General features: G+C 45.7%; 1 pseudogene; it reads right to left on the bottom strand.

Annotated features, from left to right (window-relative positions):
* The window catches only part of LOC139024083 (actin-binding protein WASF1-like), a 45,534-nt pseudogene that overhangs the window by 24,314 nt on the left and 1,835 nt on the right, over positions 1–19,385 (bottom strand).

Raw genomic sequence — 19,385 nt, 5'->3', positions numbered from 1 at the left:
TTCCACATGCTGCCCACTAACAACAGACTCCCTCCCTCCACATGCTGCCCAGCTAACACAGACCCCTCTCCTCCACATGCTGCCCACTAACACAGACCCCCTCCCTCCACATGCTGCCACTAAACACAGACCCCCTCCCTCCATGCTGCCACTAACACAGACCCCCTCCCTCCACATGCTGCCACTAACACAGACCCCCTCCCTCCAACTGCTGCCCACTAACCAGACCCCCTCCCTCTACACTGCTGCCCACTAACACAGACCCCCTCCCTCCACATGCTGCCCACTACACAAGACCGCCTCCTCCACATGCTGCCCAATAACACAGACCCCTCCCTCACCTGCTGCCACTAACACAGACCCCCTCCCTCCACATGCTGCCACTAACACAGACCCCCTCCCTCCACTGCTGCCCACTAACACAGACCCCCCTCCTCCACATGCTGCCACTAACACAGACCCCCTCCCTCACATGCTGCCACTAACACACAGACCCCCTCCCTCAGTGTATTTGGGTTTCCACTAACTACCAGGATGGTTGTGATCTGATATTTCTCCCTGTACTTTACTCCTGTACTTCACATGTGAGAGGTTCAATACTTTAGTTTCTCATTCTTTTACGTCTACTATGTACTTGGTAATTGAATTAGGGGTGAAAGTAAGGTGGTCCGGTACGCGTCCCGGCAAAATAAATAGTGGGGGTACGCCATACCGGTAAAAATGAGCCTATCACAATAATGAAAACAAAATATCAAGAAAACTGCAATGTCGAGGCATGAAAAGAGAAATGGACATGAAACCCGGTGGTAAAGCTAGCTCCAAAATACGATGTGGTTCGGCGAGAACACTGACATTTTGCCAAGGCAGAGATTAGTTGCCGACACCGAGACACGCGTTGACAGCGTGGGCGTATCAATTCGGGCCTAATGACAATCGCCAAATGTCATTAGACTTTTTGGTGGTTGTGTTAGAAGATGTCTTTTTCCATTCACCACTGTTTAGAGGTTGGAATATGTTGCGAGTGGATGAACATGCGTGGGGAGCCTAGTAAAGAGACCTTTGAAGTGATTGTTTGACAATCAGATGAAGACATCATGACTGGTTGAGTTGATGCTACGGTAAAAGGTAATACATTTTAAAAGTTAAATGACAAATCTTTAAGACTCACAGAGATCCTATTGAATTAGTAGGGATTCTATATGTAGTTCTATGATTAGGCCATCATATGACATGAAGGTCTGTATCGGAATAAATTCATTCTACTTTCACCCCTGATTAGTAATACAATCTCCATGATAATGACAAATGATAGTTAGGTAACTGTACCAGCTCCCTCCCACCTCCCAGACTCCAGGCTGGGTTAGGACCTGCATGGGGAGAGTAGAGACAGGCAGTGGCGGTGGCATTACGCTGAGTTGTCACACACACACTCACACTGTAATACACACACACTGTATACACACACACACACACAGTGTATACACACACACACACACACACACACACACTGTAAATTCACACAGCGCACACTGTATACACACACACACACACACTGTTACACACACAACACACTGTATACACACACACACACAGCCTGTGCTTGCACAGCAAGACACACTCCTGTGTGCCGCTGGCACATTCAGATGTAGGATGACTGCATGGTTAGTCATACAGGGTCCTGAAATTAGCACGTTTATATAACAGTAATTACACATGCAGAACCCACACACACACTCAAACACGAACACACACACACTCAAAACATGAACCCACACACACACTCAAACACGAACACACACAGCGACCACAACTCATCACTCATAACCATTTTAACTTTATTGGAAAGGCTCGCGAGTACAATAAACCTTCGGGTCCATTCCATCTTCTCTGGTGTGTGTGTGTGTGTGTGTTGTGTGTGTTGTGTGTGTGTGTGTGTGTGTGTTGTGTGTGTGTGTGTGTGTGTGTGTGTGTGTGTGTGTGGTGTGTGTGTGTGTGCTTGTGTGTGTTGTGTGTGGTGTGTGTGTGTGTGTGTGTGTGTGTGTGTGTGTGTGTGCGTGTGTGGTGGTGTGTGCTTCTCCACCCGTGCTTCCTCAGCGTAATGGCCTGTGATTAATCGTGGCTAATCAATATGCATTACTGTTAGGATTCATGATGCTCCTTCACTCTGCTGTGGTGACCCTGACTGCCCTGGGACACCGGGACGGGTTGGGGCGGGGTCAACTACAGGTAGCCAAACACAACACAGGCTGACAACCGCCCAAACCACGTCTCTTCAAATCACTACCCACCGTCCTGTCACACACCCGTCTGAGCATGTGTCACGGAAACAAGTGTCGTGTCTTTGCATCATTAAAGGTGAAGACTGTTATTTTATCAAATCAATTATCTGTAATTATTACGTGATTAAACTAATCATGTAAATTGAATTAACTAGGAAGTCGGTGCACCACGGAAAATCTTCAGATTACAAGTTATCATTTTCCGATATAACTCTTCAGATATTTTAATATCTGATCATTAGTCTTCTAATTAATTATGTTCTTTACCTCCATCAGTCTCATTCCAAATGTTGTAAATTGATAGTTATCTTGCATGAACCCAGCCTAAACTATGATATCCATATACCAATTGCTTAATCATTTATTTACTAACTAACTAAATAATCACAGAAATGCATAAACAGTAGATATTGGTTACTAACTAAGCCGATATGACGGCTTTGGCGGACAAAGGGAAGGGTGATGTGGACTGAGAAGAGCGGGAATGACAAAATGAATCACTACACAGTGGATAATTTATATTAATTGAAATGCTAATCCTTTGCAACATGAACGCTTCGCTTCATTCGGTGAAAAATTGCAATCAATATATTTACTCCCATATGTCGTTGTTGTCTTCGTCAGTCCATCTGCGGGAGATGTCTAGTTCATCAGAGAGTCTCTGGTTACTCATGGTGGTGCTCTATCGGCTACTCCCTGATACTGTTTGTGTGTATGGCATACGTCAGGCGTCCATTGTTCTTAAGAGTAGATGTTTCGGCGTGTTGTCGGTATTTGCATCCCAGGTTTACATAGATTTCTCTGCTGCAGACTTGTAATTAGTAATCTAAGATTTTGCTCTTATTCTGTAGGGATCAATAGTCTCAGAGTTTAACCATTTTCCAGCCGTGTAGCCAATGCTCCACGTTGCATAGTTTTCTAGTTCTGGAGTCAAACCTGTGTCCACCTCAGCTTACACGAGGTATGAGTGGTCTGAGAGGATTTCCTCAGGAGGGTTTTATTCGCTAACAATAGAAAAGGGCGGTTCCATGACGCAGATCATGTCTGTGCTCACGGGGGCGTGGCCGCTAACTCGTGAAACTTTACGGGAATTCATTCTCTCACATTAAAAAGTTAACATCACATTACATCATTTTCACAAATAGTTCATCTTTACTCATTCATTTTTATACAAGAATTAGATGCAACCACATAACTGAGAAATGTACAATTCAGAGATACCGTTATGTGTGTTTCCTGTCCATAAGAGACCAAAATGAAACACACTCAACATAACTGTCGCTTAAGTGTCCACGTACATTCCACACTCTCAAAGGTGGACATATTGTTTAAAACTCCCATTTTGGGGATTTAGGAGTTTGGCCAAGTGAAATCTCTTGTTCTCTCTGTGATCTCTCTCTGCATGACAGGGGGAGAGAGTCTCCGCCAGGAATTTATGGCCTGACATAACATAACCTGGGTGTAGGAGCGAGTGAGGGAGGGGGAAGCCACGATCTTACACCCAGAAAGAGCCACGTCATGACACAAACTAACAACACAACACATGTTATCTTACATGAGTTAGATTAGAGCTATACTAACAGGAATGTTGATTGAATCAAACAATCGACCAAACAATCTTCTTCACTTGAATTGGCTTGATGTTGTTTAGACTTGGGAAGATGGTTATGTATGTTTGATATGTCTCTGAAATGGGGGGTTTCGTAGGGTTATGTAGTAGGGAATAGGTTGAGAGGAGAATTAGGGCCAATTTCAAGTTTTCATAACAATCGGAAATCGGTATTTTTTTTATTTAAATTACACTTTTTTTAATCTTTATTTAACTAGGCAAGTCAGTTAAGAACACATTCTTATTTTCAATGACGGCCTAGGAACGGTGGGTTAACTGCCCTCGTTCAGGGGCAGAACGTCAGATTTTTACCTTGTCAGCTCGGGGGATTCAATCTTACAGTTAACTAGTCCAACACTCTAACACATCTGATTACATTGCACTCCACGAGGATCCTGCCTGTTATGCGAATGCAGTAAGCCACGGTAAGTTGCTAGTTAGCATTAAACTTATCTTATAAAAACAATCAATCAATCATAATCATAGTTAACTACACATGGTTGATGATATTACAAATGTATCTAGCGGGTCCTGCGTTGCATATAATCGATGCGGTGCGTATCGTTGCCTCCAATGTGTACCTAACCATAAAACATCAATGCTTTCTTAAAATCAATACACAGAAGTATATATTTTTAAACCTGCAATATTTAGCTAAAGAAATCCAGGTTAGCAGGCAATATTAACCAGGTGAAATTGTGTCTTCTCTTGCGTTCTTTGCACGCAGAATCAGTGTATATGCAACAGTTTGGGCCGCCAAATTTGCCAGAATTTTACGTAATATGACATAACATTGAAGTTGTGCAATGTAACAGGAATATTTAGACTTATGGATGCCACCCGTTAGATAAAAGCGAAACGGTTCCGTATTTCACTGAAAGATAAACGTCTTGTTTTTCGAGATGATAGTTTCCGGATTCAACCATATTAATGACCTTAAGGCTCGTATTTCTGTGTGTTATTATGTTATATCTAAGTCTATGATTTGATAGAGCAGTCTGTTGAGCGGTGGTAGGCAGCAGCAGGCTCGTAAGCATTCATTCAAACAGCACTTTTGTGCGTTTTGCCAAGCAGCTCTTCGTTGTGCTTAAAGCATTGCACTGTTTATGACTTCAAGCCTATCAACTCCCGAGATTAGGCCTGGTGTAACCGATGTGAAATGGCTAGTTAGTTAGCGGGTGCGCGCTAATAGCGTTTCAAACGTTCATCGCTCTGAGACTTTGGAGTGGTTGTTCCCTTGCTCTGCATGGGTAACGCTGCTTCGAGGGTGGCTGGTTGTCGATCTGTTCCTGGTTCGAGGCCAAGGTAGGAGGGAGGAGAGGGACGGAAGCTATATGTTACACTGGCAATACTAAAGTGCCTATAAGAACATCCAATAGCAAAGGTTAATGAAATACAAATGGTAAGAGAGAAATAGTCCTATATTCCTATAATAACTACAACCCTAAAACTTCTTACCTGGGAATATTGGACTCATGTTAAAAGGAACCACAGCTTTCATATGTTCTCAGTTCTAAGCAAGGAACTTAAACGTTAGGTTTCTTACATGGCACTATTGCACTTTTACTTTTTGTTCTCCAACACTTTGTTTTTGCATTATTTAACCAAATTGAACATGTTTCGTTATTTATTTGAGGCTAAATTGATTTTTTGATGATATTATATTTAAAGTTAAAATAAGTGTTCATTCAGTATTGTTGTAATTGTCATTATTACAAATAAATAAAAAAAATGGCCGTTTAATTGGTATCGGCTTTTTTGGTCCTTCCAATAATCGGTATCGGTATCGGCGTTGAAATAATAATTCGGTCGACCTCTACTACAGTATGTGGTCACAACAGTCAGACCTACAGCTGCTAAGTCTCACAGCTCAGAATTTTACTGCACGTTTAATCTAAACAACTATCTCACAACAGCTGTTATCTTTTTCAATGCGTTTTAATGTCTCAGGGCCTACATAAGTTTGTCATTGTGCTCGTGTGTAGGATGTTAAGCTAGGTGTTACATTAAGATTGTATACACAATAAATTAGCCTACTTAGCATAATTATTTGAGGCCGATGCTTTGGCTGCCTCTTAACGAAAGTGTTTGACAAATTGCTGAGATTTCTGCTGCATAGCAACAGTCTAGGACCACCAACTGTTTTTTCTGTTTTGGATGTTGCCTGTAAGCTAGCTAGGTGGTTTTGTTTAGATGGACTGTGAATGATGACCTCCTCTTGTCCTTTTGACACACTGCTTTGTGCTTCCTTCTGGCGCTAACCGTGTTGTGCCAAACACTCTGTCATGTTTTGTTACTGTGTGTTCTTGTCCGACTGCACTGTGTTGTGAGTGGGCGTGCTTTGTGTGTTCAAATCAGCTCTTTTCTTTATGACGATTTCTTTGTCTTTGTATGTTGAACAATCTCTGTTGTCTTTGATGTAGTGTTTGTTTGGAGCTGTGCGCGTGTGTGCGTGCGTGTTGTGTGGCGCTCCAGTCCACTGTTTATTTGGTTTGTAAGTGGCGCATGCACTATGTTAAATTGTATGATTTGCGCTCTGCTGCTGTGTGTGACTACTGTCAGTCCAGCTGGTGCATGTCATTTTGTGTTTAAGAGAGTTTTCTTCCTCATCTGATTCACTGTTCTGCTGGTGTGCGTTCTAGTGCTCTGTGTGGTGTTAACTTTTGTCCCTCTGGTGCTTCTCTTGTCGTTTTGTTCTTGTAGTTGCAGGACCCCACATGTATGATCAGGTCTATAGGTACTTAGACCCTCCCAGGACAGGTATGTGATCTCATTACAAACCATGTATCTTTTTACAGCTCATTAGTCCCTAGGACAATATTAGACAATGTTATAATGCATTATGAAGACCTATGTCACTGTCTTCCCACTGCTGTAGGTATGGGAACTAAGAATTCTGTTGGTGTATTTTGGCAAAAATGATTTAATTAGTAAAGTACAGTTCAATTCGTTCTACATATTATTGGACATTTTTTTAATTTTGGTGTATAGTAGACACCATGTTTTCTGTAGTACTATACATGTAACATGCCTTGTAATGTCCAGCTCATTCAACTAAAATGTCAGCTACAGCTTTCCTTGTTTCCCAGACTTCACATGGCAGTGTGGTATCCTCACCTACACTAAGTTCTGCCTTACACTTGTTCTATCTTGTGTGCCACCTTCTGTATGTCCCGTTTTATATATGTGTAGAATGAGCATCCTACTCTGTGTCTATGTAAAATATTCCATATGGCTTAGTATCCAATGAAAATGAGAGAGTCACTATGACAACAGCTACTGTGCAACCCAAGAGCAGAGATAAGTTTGCTTATGAGGCTTTATGGGATTGTGTTGTTGTTTTTTTTGTTTTACTATCCTTGTGGGGACCAGAAGTCCTCACAAGGACAGTAAACAAGAAACATTCAGACAAGTGGGGACATTCTTTCTTTATTTTTTAATTTGATTTAACTAGGCAAGTCAGTTAAGAACAAATTCTTATTTACAATGACAGCTAACCCCGGCCAAACCTGGGCCAATTGTGCGGTTGTGATACAGCCTGGAATCTTAACCAGGGTCTGTAGTGATGCCTCTAGCCCTGAGATGCAGTGCCTTAGACCGCTGCGCCACTCAGGAGTGGGTCCTCCACAAAGAAAAAGGCTATTTTAGGTTTAAGGTGTGTGTGTTTGTGTGTGTGTGGTGTGCTGTGTGTGTGTGTGTGTGTGTGTGTGTGTGTGTGTGTGTGTGTGGTGGTGTGTTGTGTGTGTGTGGTTGTGTGTGTGTGTGTGTGTGTGTGTGTGTGTGTGTGTGTGTGTGTGTTGTGTGTGTGTGTGTGTGTGTGTGTGTGTGTGTGTGGTGCACCACACTTTGTTAGTCCCGAGATCCAATCAATGTGAAGACAGGAGTGTACGAACTGTTGACTAGCTCTATTAAATCTTTTTCTCTCTGTTGCCTCCTGTCTTGTGCACTCAGTTCCGCTCTCTGTCTCTCTTTAAATGATAAACTATAAAGATAGCTCTTCCTCTACTTTGATCAAAGCAGTCATGACTGGTTAAATGTGTGTGAAGGGACCTTCATGAAGTGCTGTGTTTGTATGATAGTTCTGTAAGATGAAGACTCTAGTCTCTCTCTCTTGCTCTTTCCTCTCTTCGCTCCTCCAACCCCTCCTTCTCCTCTCTCTCCTCCCCCTCTCCTCCACCTTCCTCCTCTATCCCCTCGTTCTCCAGGTTAGGGGAAACGACCGTACTCTGGAGACTGAGAAGCTCCCGCGGGCCGCCTCACGACCGGAAGAAGGAGTGGCAGAAACTGGCGCTCGGGCGGAGCTAGCTGAGGATGACCCTGGAAGAGGCCCTGAAACACAGAGAGGCTAATGGCTCCGCTCCCTACACCGACGGTCTGGGTGAGTGTGTGTGTGTGCACGTCTTGTTTCTCTGTATATGGAGCATTGGGGAATGCTATTAACCCCAAATGTTACTCTATATGGAGAATTTGTGTCACGTCCCAATTCAACTGTTCCTCCTTATTTTTTTAAAAATTTTATTTAACCTTTATTTAACCAGGAAAGACCAATTGAGACCCAGAGTATCTTTTTCAAGGGAGATCTGGCTAAGAAGACAGCAACAATCAATACATTACAGAATTAAAACATACAACAATCAATACATTACATAATAAAAATACACCAATACAACAACATGATCCTGCCTCAAAAAGCATTTACACTCCTCTGTAACAGTCTCCCATAAATATTTAAATTCAATCAGTGGCACTACATATCTAGGGAAGCATGGATTGTAGACCATTCCATGACTCTGGTGCACAAGAAGAGAAGGCAGTCTTGCTAATACTGTGAATGTCCTGGGACTTTAAGTAGCAACAACCTAGCGACCGGGTAATGGAACTGCTGTGGTGAAGGAGACCAGACTACAGAGGTAAAGAGGGAGTTTACCTGCTGGTGGTGAAGGAGACCAGCACTACAGAGGTAAAGAGGGAGTTTACCCAAAAGGAATTTGTAGATGAACACATATAAATGTACATTTCTGCACAGATAAATGAGGTCCAACCTACCATTTGGTACAATGTGCAATAGTGGGTGAGTGACTTGGCATTGTAATAGAGTTCCTTTAGCACCGTGTGTAACACTTTAATGCTTCCCTTTCTCTATATCAAACACTATCAATCAATCAATAAATGTATTTATAAACGATGTCACAAAGTCCTGTACAGAAACCCCAGCCTAAAACCCAAACAGCAAGCAATGCAGATGTAGAAGCACGGTGGCTAGGAAAAACTCCCTAGAAAGGCAGGAAACCTAGGAAGAAACCTAGAGAGGAACAGGCTCTGAGGGGTGGCCAGTCCTCTTCTGGCATGCGGGTGGAGATTATAACAGAACATGGCCAAGATGTTCAAACGTTCATAGATGACCAACAGGGTCAAATAATAATATTCACAGTGGTTGTAGAGTGTTGCAACAGGTCAGCACCTCAGGAGTAAATGTCAGTTGGCTTTTCATAGCCGACACATTCAGAGTTAGAGACGCAGGTGCGGTAAGAGAGAGAGAGTGGAAAAACAGCAGTTCGGGACAAGGTAGCACGTCCAGTTGAACAGGTCAGGATTCCATAGCCGCAGCTATGGAAAGTTGAAACTGAACAGTTGAAACTGGAAGCAGCAACACGACCAGGTGTGACTGGGACAGCAAGGAGTCATCAGGCCAGGTAGTTCTGAGGCATGGTCCTTAGGGCTCAGGTCCTCCCAGAGAAAGAGAAACTAGAAAGAGAGAGAGAGAGAATTAGAGGGAGCATACTTCAATTCACACAGGACCCTGATGAGACAGGAGAATACTCCAGATATAACAGACCGACCTTAGCCCCCCGACACATAAAACTATTGCAGCATAATTACTGGAGGCTGAGACAGGAAGGATCGGGAGACACTGTGTCTCCGTCCGACGATACCCCCGGACAGGGCCAACCAGGCATGATATAACCCCGCCCACTTTGCCAATAGCACAGCCCCCACCAACTAGAGGGATATCTTCAACCACCAACTTACTAGCCTGAGACAAGGCTGAGTATAGCCCACAAAGATCTCCCACGGCCGCGAACCCGAGGGGGACATCAACCCAAACAGGAAGATCACGTCAGTGACTCAACCCACTCAAGTGACGCACCCCTCCTAGGGACGGCATGTGTAACACTCTAAACGCTTCCTTTCTCTATTTCAAACACTACCCTGACATGTTAACGTTCTAACCCTTCCCCTTTCTCTATATCAAACACTACGCTGCATGTGTAGCATATGCATGTCAATGCATTTCGGGAGGGGGTCTGTGTTAGTGGGCAGCATGTGGAGGGAGGGGGTCTGTGTTAGTGGGCAGCAGGTGGAGGGAGGGGGTCTGTGTTGGTGGGCAGCAGGTGGCGGGAGGGCGGCATGCTAACCCAGGAGGTTACAATCACTGTGAAATAAGCAGAATCCCACTAGCAGCCAGCCAGCGATTGTCTCAGAAGTGTTTTGTAGTTAGGGAGGTGATTAGCAAGGGTTTCCAGGTAAGTAGTAGGTAGGTACGTAGGAGGGGTTAGCAGCAGAGTTAGTGGGGGCCGGTCCAATGCTTTGAGGCAGGGCAAATGCCTCAAGGGGTGTTAGGTAGGGGGGCTGCAGGCTAACCTGAGGGTCCCATGACAGGGTCTGGGGGGTCAGCCTTACCTCTGGGGGGGGCGAGGAGGGGAGGGGGCAAGGAGGGGACTCTTATAAGGCCCTCCGGCCACAAATTAAAAGGCATTTCCAGCTGCACACAGTCAGAGACAATAGAGACGGGATGAGAACAGGGGAGCGGACGAAGGGAAAGAGAGAGGGAGAGGGGTTAGAGCATGGGGTAGGGAACCCGACCAGTAATATTGTGTTGAAGGGGAGTACATTGTGGGGGTTGGCAATCGGGGCAAATCCAGTCCCTGCATGTTGGTAGTTTTTAAAACCAGTTTGTTCCAGAAACAGTGCCCTGATCTGTTGTAGAGATGCTTGTACACGCTCTCTCTCTTTCTCTGTTCTTTCTTTCTTTCTCTCTCTGTTCTTTCTCTCTCCCCTGTTTCTCTCTCACTCACTTTCTCTAGCCAAGGACATCATGTCTATCCACTCACATAACTCCATAATGTCCATGCCAGAAACCCGTTGTCTCTTATTCCACTATCCTGTACTTGTATGCCTGTATCTCATAATGTATCTGAACCCAAACCAGAACTATTAGTGTGTAGACCCCAGAAATCTCCCTCCCTGGTCTTAGTGGCCTGCCATCCTGGCTATCTGTAAGGGGTCTGTACTCTGTACTGTAATGGCTGCCAGTGTATTGTGGTGCAGGGGAAATGAATAGGGCTTTATAACCCCACTGAGTTAAGCCTTTTATTAGACTGGGATCTGGCCCCAACTCCACCACCATCCCAACTCAATACTCTGTCTACACAAAACAAGGTCTATTGAATACTGTATATATAGGCCCATAGCCTAGTATTTTGTGAAATACTTCTTTCTATATATTCTGTGTCCTCTGTCTTTTCTAAACTCACAGTGGTGTGACTGTAACTGTCCCCTGACTACTGTAACTGTTTCCTGTTCCCTGACTACTGTAACTGTCCCCTGTTCCCTGACTACTGTAACTGTCCCCTGTTCCCTGACTACTGTAACTGTCCCCTGTTCCCTGACTACTGTAACTGTTCCCTGTTCCCTGACTACTGTAACTGTCCCCTGACTACTGTAACTGTCCCCTGTTCCCTGACTACTGTAACTGTTCCCTGTTCCCTGACTACTGTAACGGTTCCCTGTTCCCTTACTACTGTAACTGTCCCCTGTAACCCTGACTACTGCCAACTGTCCCCTGTACCCTGGACTACTGTAATGTCCCCTGTCCCTGACTACTGCAACTGTCCTGTCCCTGACTACTGCAACTGTCCCCTGTTCCCTGACTACTGTAACTGTCCCCTGTACCCTGACTACTGTAACTGTCCCCTGTTCCCTGACTACTGTAACTGTCGCTTATCCCTGACATAATGTAACTGTCCCCTGTTCCCTGACTACTGTAACTGTCCTCCTGTTCCCTGACTACTATACTGTCCCTGTTCCCTACTAATGTAACTGTCCCTGTTCCCTGACTACGTATACTGTCCCCTGTTCCTGCTAATGTAACTGTCCCTGTTCCCGGAACTAATGTTAACTGTCTCCTGTTCCCTGAAGCTACTGTAACTGTCCCCTGTACCGCCTGAACTAACTGACTATTTTATTATGCTTGGCAGTTTTTTTTAGCTGCCCCTGACTACTGGCAACTTGTCCCGTGGTACCCTGACTACTGCACTGTTCCCCTGTTCCCTGAACTGTAAACTGTCGCCCTGTACCCTGATACTAACTCCCCTGTTCCTGATACTGTAACTGTCCCTTGTTCCGCTGACTAACTGTTAACGCCCCTGTTCCCTGACTACTTACTGTCCCCTGTTCCTGACTACTATAACTGTCCCTGCTTCCCTGACTAATTAACTGTCCCTGTTCCTGACTAGTAATGTCCCCTGTTCCTGACTAATGGTAACTGTCCCCTGTTCGCCTGACTAATGTAACGTGTCCCCTGTTCCCTGACTACTGTAGACTTCCCCTGTTACCCTACTGACTACTGCCAACCTGTCCCCTGACTACTGCAACTGTCCCCTGTACCCTGACTACTGCAACATGTCCCCTGTTCCCTGACTACTGTAACTGTCCCCTGTTCCCTGACTGAGCCTTGTGACTGAACCATTTATCACCACCATGAAAACCCAAACCTCAACTTCTATATCCCAAACCTCTCTGGCAGGGTTCCCTGTGGAAGCTTCTACCTCATTGACTGGTTGTGCTTGGAAATCTAACCACATTGGCCTCTGGTTGAATGGTATGGGGAAGTGAGGGCTATGGCCCGCCTCTCAAGCTGGTGCTGATTAGCGTCATAGGGAGCCCCTGGGGCTCGGGGCAGGAGACCCCGCCTTCTGCACAGGGGCTGACTTCTCAGTAATTTAGGGTTTGTGTGAGAGACGGAAGGAGATCTCGGACGATATACAAAGGCTCCCTCATGCTTGTGTGTGGGTGTGTGTGTGTGTGTGTGTCTCTGAGGATGCACAGCGTTCTTCCTCATGAGAGCATTTGTGTGTACGGTACGTATGTGTGTATACAGTATAGTAAATGTGTATTTATGAAGGGCCCCACATGAGATCAACTGTGTGTACAGTATGTGGGTGTATGGAAATGTGAGTGTGTCTCTCTAAGGATAAACAAAGGCTCCCTCATGAGGAGCGGGGGCAGAGAGAGGGCAGAGCCAACCATTAATTAGAGTAAATAACTAGACAACAGAGAACCACCCTGTATCCTCCCCTCCCTGATGCTCATCTATTACAGATACATAGCTAATGGTTCCCTGTGTGTGTGTGTGTGTGTGTGTGTGTGTGTGAATCACTGACCATAGACTACAGTGTTATGTCCTTCATCACATATATCATCTGTAGCTCTAGATTTTTAATAATACTGGCAATTCTGATCCAAGAACAGTTTCACTACTGGGCTCATAATGGCTGAGATTATGCTTACGATATGGAGAGCTGATCTGAAATTAGTTAGGGTCAGAAAGCCACTTGGTGACACAGCCCCTCAGTTAAGGACCAATGGGCTAACGACACCACGATGATTCCACCAATATGTAGACAGGATGCTGGTGACGGGCCAATGGCTGCCCTTCATTACCTTCTGTTTCCTCTTCTCCTTCCTCTTGTCCTCTGTGTCCTGCAGCATCTTCTCTCTCCACAGGTCAAAGAAGTAGGAGGGGTTGGTGTAGAACTTCAGTCCCTCCTTACCGTCATCCCTGCAGGAGGAAACCACAGTTACCCCTAGACACTGATCTAAGGTCTACTCAGAGCCTTGAACCAGCGAAGGCTGATGGGGGATGCACTCTGATCAGTCAAGTTTGAACTCTCTCTCTCTTTATCTTTTCATTTGTCTTTCATTTCCTCCTGTCTTCACCCTTGACCAGGAGAAATTAAATCGGAAGGAGGAAATTATCACTTCAAATCCCCTATGACGAGGAAATGAATGACCAAACACACACACACTGTCACTCTCTCTCTCTCACACACGCACACTCACACACGCACACACACACACACACACACACACCACACACACACACACACACACACACACACACACCACCACACACACCACACACACACACACACACACACACCACACACACACACACACACACACACGACCACACACACACACGACCCACAAATAGCCACATACAGCATAGCTAGTCAGTTACACCAGCAAAAGGCCTGAAGTAACTCACTAACTAGCCATATTCTGCCCTGAACCAACATCATACTGGTTTCTCCATAAGTCACCTCGCCAGCCATTAAAAAGGGCTCCACCTATTTCTCCTAAGGAACCATGCTGTGCTCCGGGTGACAAGAGGCCGTGATTGTGACAGAGAGGAAGAGGAAACATCATCCTAAAATACTGAGACGTTTAATGAATTCTGAGCAACACACATGCGGAAGATTGAATGAGTAGACAGGCGTAGGCTGTGTGTTATTGTGGTGTGAGCGCACTCAGGCTGTATGTGAAATTTGGTTTGCTGTGTGTGTGTAGTGTGTTGTGACTGCTGGTCGCTCCCCATCAGCTGTTCAGTACTGTGCTGTGTGACACGCTACAGGGCCAGCAGCCTGGACCTCTGACAAGAACAACACGGCCCCTGAGGTTCAGAGTAACAGAGACGCACGAGAAGACGCGAGCGACAGAAGGGAGAGACGAGAGAGAGAGAGACGAGGAGAGAGAGCGAACGACGGAGCGAGAGAAGGAGAAGAGAGAAGAGAGAGAGACCGAGAAGAAGAGAGAGAGAGAGAGAGAGAAGCAGAGCAGAGAGAGAGAGAAAGAGAAGAGAGAAGAGAGAGGAAGAAGAGAGAGAGAGAAGACGAGACGAGAAGAGACAGAGAAGACGAACAGAGAGACGGAGAGAAGAAGAGGACGGGAGAGAGAGAGAGAGAGAGCAGAGAGAGAGAGAGAGACGAGACGAGACGAGACGACGAGGAGGAGAGAATGAGAGAGAGAGAGAGAAGAGAAGAAGAGGACGCGTAGAGCGAAAGAGACAGAGAGAGAGAGAGAGAGAGACCGGAGAGAGAGAGACGGAGAGAGAGAGAGAAGACTTCTATGCCATCAAAAGGAACATAAAATTCGACACTCCAATTTGAATCTGGCTAAAAATACTTGAATCAGTTATTGAACCCATTGCCCTTTATGGTGTACAATGTAAAACACCAAATATTACATGCAGAGCAGAATAAGGCTGATACCCACTAATTATCAAAATCCAGAAAAGAGCCGTTAAATTCTACAAGCACCTAAAAGGAAGCGATTCCCAAACCTTCCATAACAAAGCCATCATCTACAGAGAGATTAACCTTGAGAAGAGCCCCCTATGCAAGCTGGTCCTGGGGCTCTGTTCACAAACACAAACAGACCCCATGGACAGCAACACAATTACACTCAACCAAATTATGAGAAAACAAAAAGATAATTACTTGACACACTGGAAAGAATAAACAAAAAAAACTGAGCAAACTAGAACGCTATTTGGCCCTAAACAGAGAGTACACAGTGGCAGAATACCTGACCACTGTGACTGACCCAAAATGAAGGAAATCTTTGACTATGTACAGACTCAGTGAGCATAGCCTTGCTATTGAGAAAGGCCGCCATAGGCAGACCTGGCTCTCAAGAGAAGACAGTCTATGTGCACACTAGAGGTCGACCGATTAACCGGCATGGCCGATTAATTAGGGCCGATTTCAAGTTTTCATAACAATCGGTAATCGGCCGTTTTGGACGCCGATTATGGCCGATTACATTGCAATCCACAAGGAAACTGCGTGGCAGGCTGACCAGCTGTTACGCGAGTGCAGCGTCAAAAGAACCTTGTGGCTGCAAGGAGCCAAGGTAGCAACTTATCTTCTAAAAAACAATCAATCTTCACAAAATCACTAGTTAACTACACATGGTTGATGATATTACTAGGTAAACTAGCTTGTCCTGCGTTGCATATAATCAATGCAGTGCCTGTTAATTTATCATCGAATCACAGCCTACTTCAACTTCACCAAACGGGTGATGATTTAACAAAAGAGCATTGTTGAAAAAAGCATAATCTTTGCACAAATGTACCTAACCATAAACATCAATGCCTTTCTTCAAATCAATACACAGAAGTATATTTTTAAAAACCTGCATATTTAGTTAAAAGAAATTCATGTTAGCAGGCAATGTTAAATAGGGAAATTGTGTCATTTCTCTTGCGTTCAGTGCAAGCAGAGTCAGGGTATATGCAGCAGTTTGGGCCGCCTGGCTCGTTGCGAACTGTGAACTAATTTGCCAGAATTTTACATAATTATGACATAACATTGAAGGTTGTGCAATGTAACAGTAATATTTAGACATATGGATGCCACCCGTTAGATAAAACACGGAACGGTTCCGTATTTCACTGAAAGAATAAACGTCTTGTTTTCGAAATGATAGTTTCCGGATTAGACCATATTAATGACCAAAGGCTCGTATTTCTGTGTGTTATTATATTATAATTAAGTCTATGATTTGATATTTGATAGAGCAGTCTGACTGAGCGGTGGTAGGCAGCAGCAGGCTCGTAAGCATTCATTCAAACAGCACTTTACTGCGTTTGCAATGCTTGAGGCACAGTGCTGTTTGTGAATTCATGCCTATCAACTCGCGAGATTAGGCTGGCAATACTAAAGTGCCTATATGAACATCCAATAGTCAAAGGTATATGAAATACAAATGGTATAGAGAGAAATAGTCGACGCGTCATAATTCCTAACAAGAGAGAGATGTGTGTGTGTGTGTGTGTGTGTGTGTGTGTGTGTGTGTGTGTGTGTGTGTGTGTGTGTGTGTGTGTGTGTGTGTGCACATATGGAGATAGAAACAGAGGCTATTATAGAAAATACACATACACACACAAGCCATGAATGAATGAAGTAAGATAACACTTCTGCTATTCCCCAGTTCTAACCAGCCAGGCCTGGTTTGTTCCCAATATATAAATAACACTTCGCTGCTATTCCCAGTTTTCTACCAGCCAGGCTAGGTCACATTTCTAAACTCTTGCTATTCCCGCAAGGGAGGTTGCTGTGAAGCTGACACTAACATCAGGAGGGGGTTGCTGTGAAGCGTGACACTACCCAATTGAGGAGGGAGGTTGCTGTTGAAGCTGACACTAACCAATCAGGAGGGAGGTTGCTGTGAGTGACACTACCCTGACACTACACAATCAGGAGGGAGGTTGCTGTGAAGCTGACACTACCAATCAGGAGGGAGGTTTGCTGTGAAGCTGACACTACCCAATCAGGGGAGGTTGCTGTGAAGCTGACACTAGCAATGCAGGAAGGGAGGTTGCTTGAAGCTGACACTACCAATCAGGAGGGAGGTTGCTTGTGAAGCTGACACATACCCAATCAGGAGGGAGGTTGCCTGTGAGCTGACACTAAGCAATCAGGAGGGAGGTTGCTGTGTGAAGCTGACACTACCCAAATCAGGAGGGAGGTTGCTGGTAAGCTGACACTACCCAATCAGGAGGGAGTTGCTGTGAAGCTGACACTACCCAATCAGAGGGAGGTTGGCTGTGAAGCTGACACTAAGCAAATCAGGGGAGGTGCTGTGAAGCTGACACTACCACCAATCAGGAGGGAGGTTGCTGTGAAGCTGACACTAACCAATCAGGAGGGAGGTTGCTGTGAAGCTGACACTACCCAGCATCAGGAGGGAGGTTGCTGTGAAGCTGACACTACCCAATCAGGAGGGAGGTTGCTGTGAAGCTGACACTAGCAATCAGGAGGGGTTTGCTGTGAAGCTGACACTACCCAATCAGGAGGGAGGTTGCTGTGAAGCTGACACTACCCAATCAGGAGGGAGGTTGCTGTGAAGCTGACACTACCCAATCAGGAGGGAGGTTGCTGTAAGCTTGACCTACCCAATCAGGAGGGAGGTTGCTGTGAAGCTGACACTACCCTCAGGAGGGGAGGTTGCTGTGAAGCTGACACTAACAATCAGGAGGGAGGTGCTGTGAAGCTGACACTACCCAATCAGGAGGGAGTTGCGTTGTGAAGCTGACACTTACCAATCAAGGAGGGGAGGTTGCTGTGAAGCTGACACTACCAATCGGAGGGAGGTTGCTGTGAAAGCTGACACTACCCAATCAGGAGAGGAGGTTGCTGTGAAGCTGACACTACCCAATCAGGAGGGAGGTTGCTGTGAAGCTGACACTACCAATCAGGAAGGGAGGTTGCTGGTGAAGCTGACACTAACCCAATCAGGAGGGAGTTTGCTGTGAAGCTGACACTACCGCAATCAGGAGGGAGGTTGCTGTGTGAAGCTGACACTACCCAATCAGGAGGGAGGTTGCTGTGAAGCTGACACTAAGCAATCAGGAGGGAGGTTGCTGTGAAGCTGACACTACCCAATCAGGAGGGAGTGTTGCTGTGAAGCTGACACTACCCAATCAGGAGGGAGGTTGCTGTGAAGCTGCACACTACCCAATCAGGAGGGAGGTTGCTGTAAGCTGACACTACCCAATCAGGAGGGAGGTGGCTGTGAAGCTGAACACTAAGCAATCAGGAGGGAAGGTTGCTGTGAAGCTGACACTACCAATCAGGAGGAGGTTGCTGTGAAGCTGACACTACCAATCAGGAGGGAGGTTGCTGTGAAGCTGACACTACCCAATCAGGAGGGAGGTTGCTGTGAAGCTGAACACTACACAATCAGGAGGGAGGTTGCTGTGAACTGACACTACCCAATCAGGAGGGAGGTTGCTGTGAAGCTGACACTACCGCAATCAGGAGGGAGGGTTGCTGTGAAGCTGACACTACCCAATCAGGAGGAGGTTGCTGTGAAGCTGACACTACCAATCAGGAGGGAGTGCTGTGAAGCTGACACTAAGCAATCAGGAGGAGGTTTGCTGTGAAGCTGACATACAATAAGGAGGGCTGGAGCTGACATACCCAATCAGGAGGAGGTTGCTGTGAAGCTGACACTAACCCAATCAGGAGGGAGGTTGCTGTGAAGCTGACACTACCCAATCAGGAGGGAGGTTGCTGTGAAGCTGACACTTACCCAATCAGGAGGAGTTGCTGTGAAGCTGACACTAAGCAATCAGGAGGGAGGTTGCTGTGAAGCTGACACTACCAATCAGGAGGAGGTGCTGTGAAGCTGACACTAAGCAACTCAGGAGGGAGGTTGCTGTGAAGCTGACACTAAGCAATCAGGAGGGAGGTTGCTTGGAAGCTGACACTAAGCAATCAGGAGGGAGGTTGCTGTGAGGCTGACACTACCGCAATCAGGAGGAGGTTGCCTGTGAAGCTGACACTACCGCAATCAGCGAGGGAGGTTGCTGTGAAGCTGACACTACCCAATCAGGAGGGAGGTTGCTGTGAAGCTGACACTCGAAG

Source organism: Salvelinus sp. IW2-2015, unplaced genomic scaffold (assembly GCF_002910315.2).
Source record: "Salvelinus sp. IW2-2015 unplaced genomic scaffold, ASM291031v2 Un_scaffold961, whole genome shotgun sequence".
Classification (NCBI taxonomy): Eukaryota; Metazoa; Chordata; class Actinopteri; order Salmoniformes; family Salmonidae; genus Salvelinus; species Salvelinus sp. IW2-2015.
Note: the sequence above shows the minus strand (reverse complement) of the source record. Positions and strands in the feature narration are given on the sequence as shown.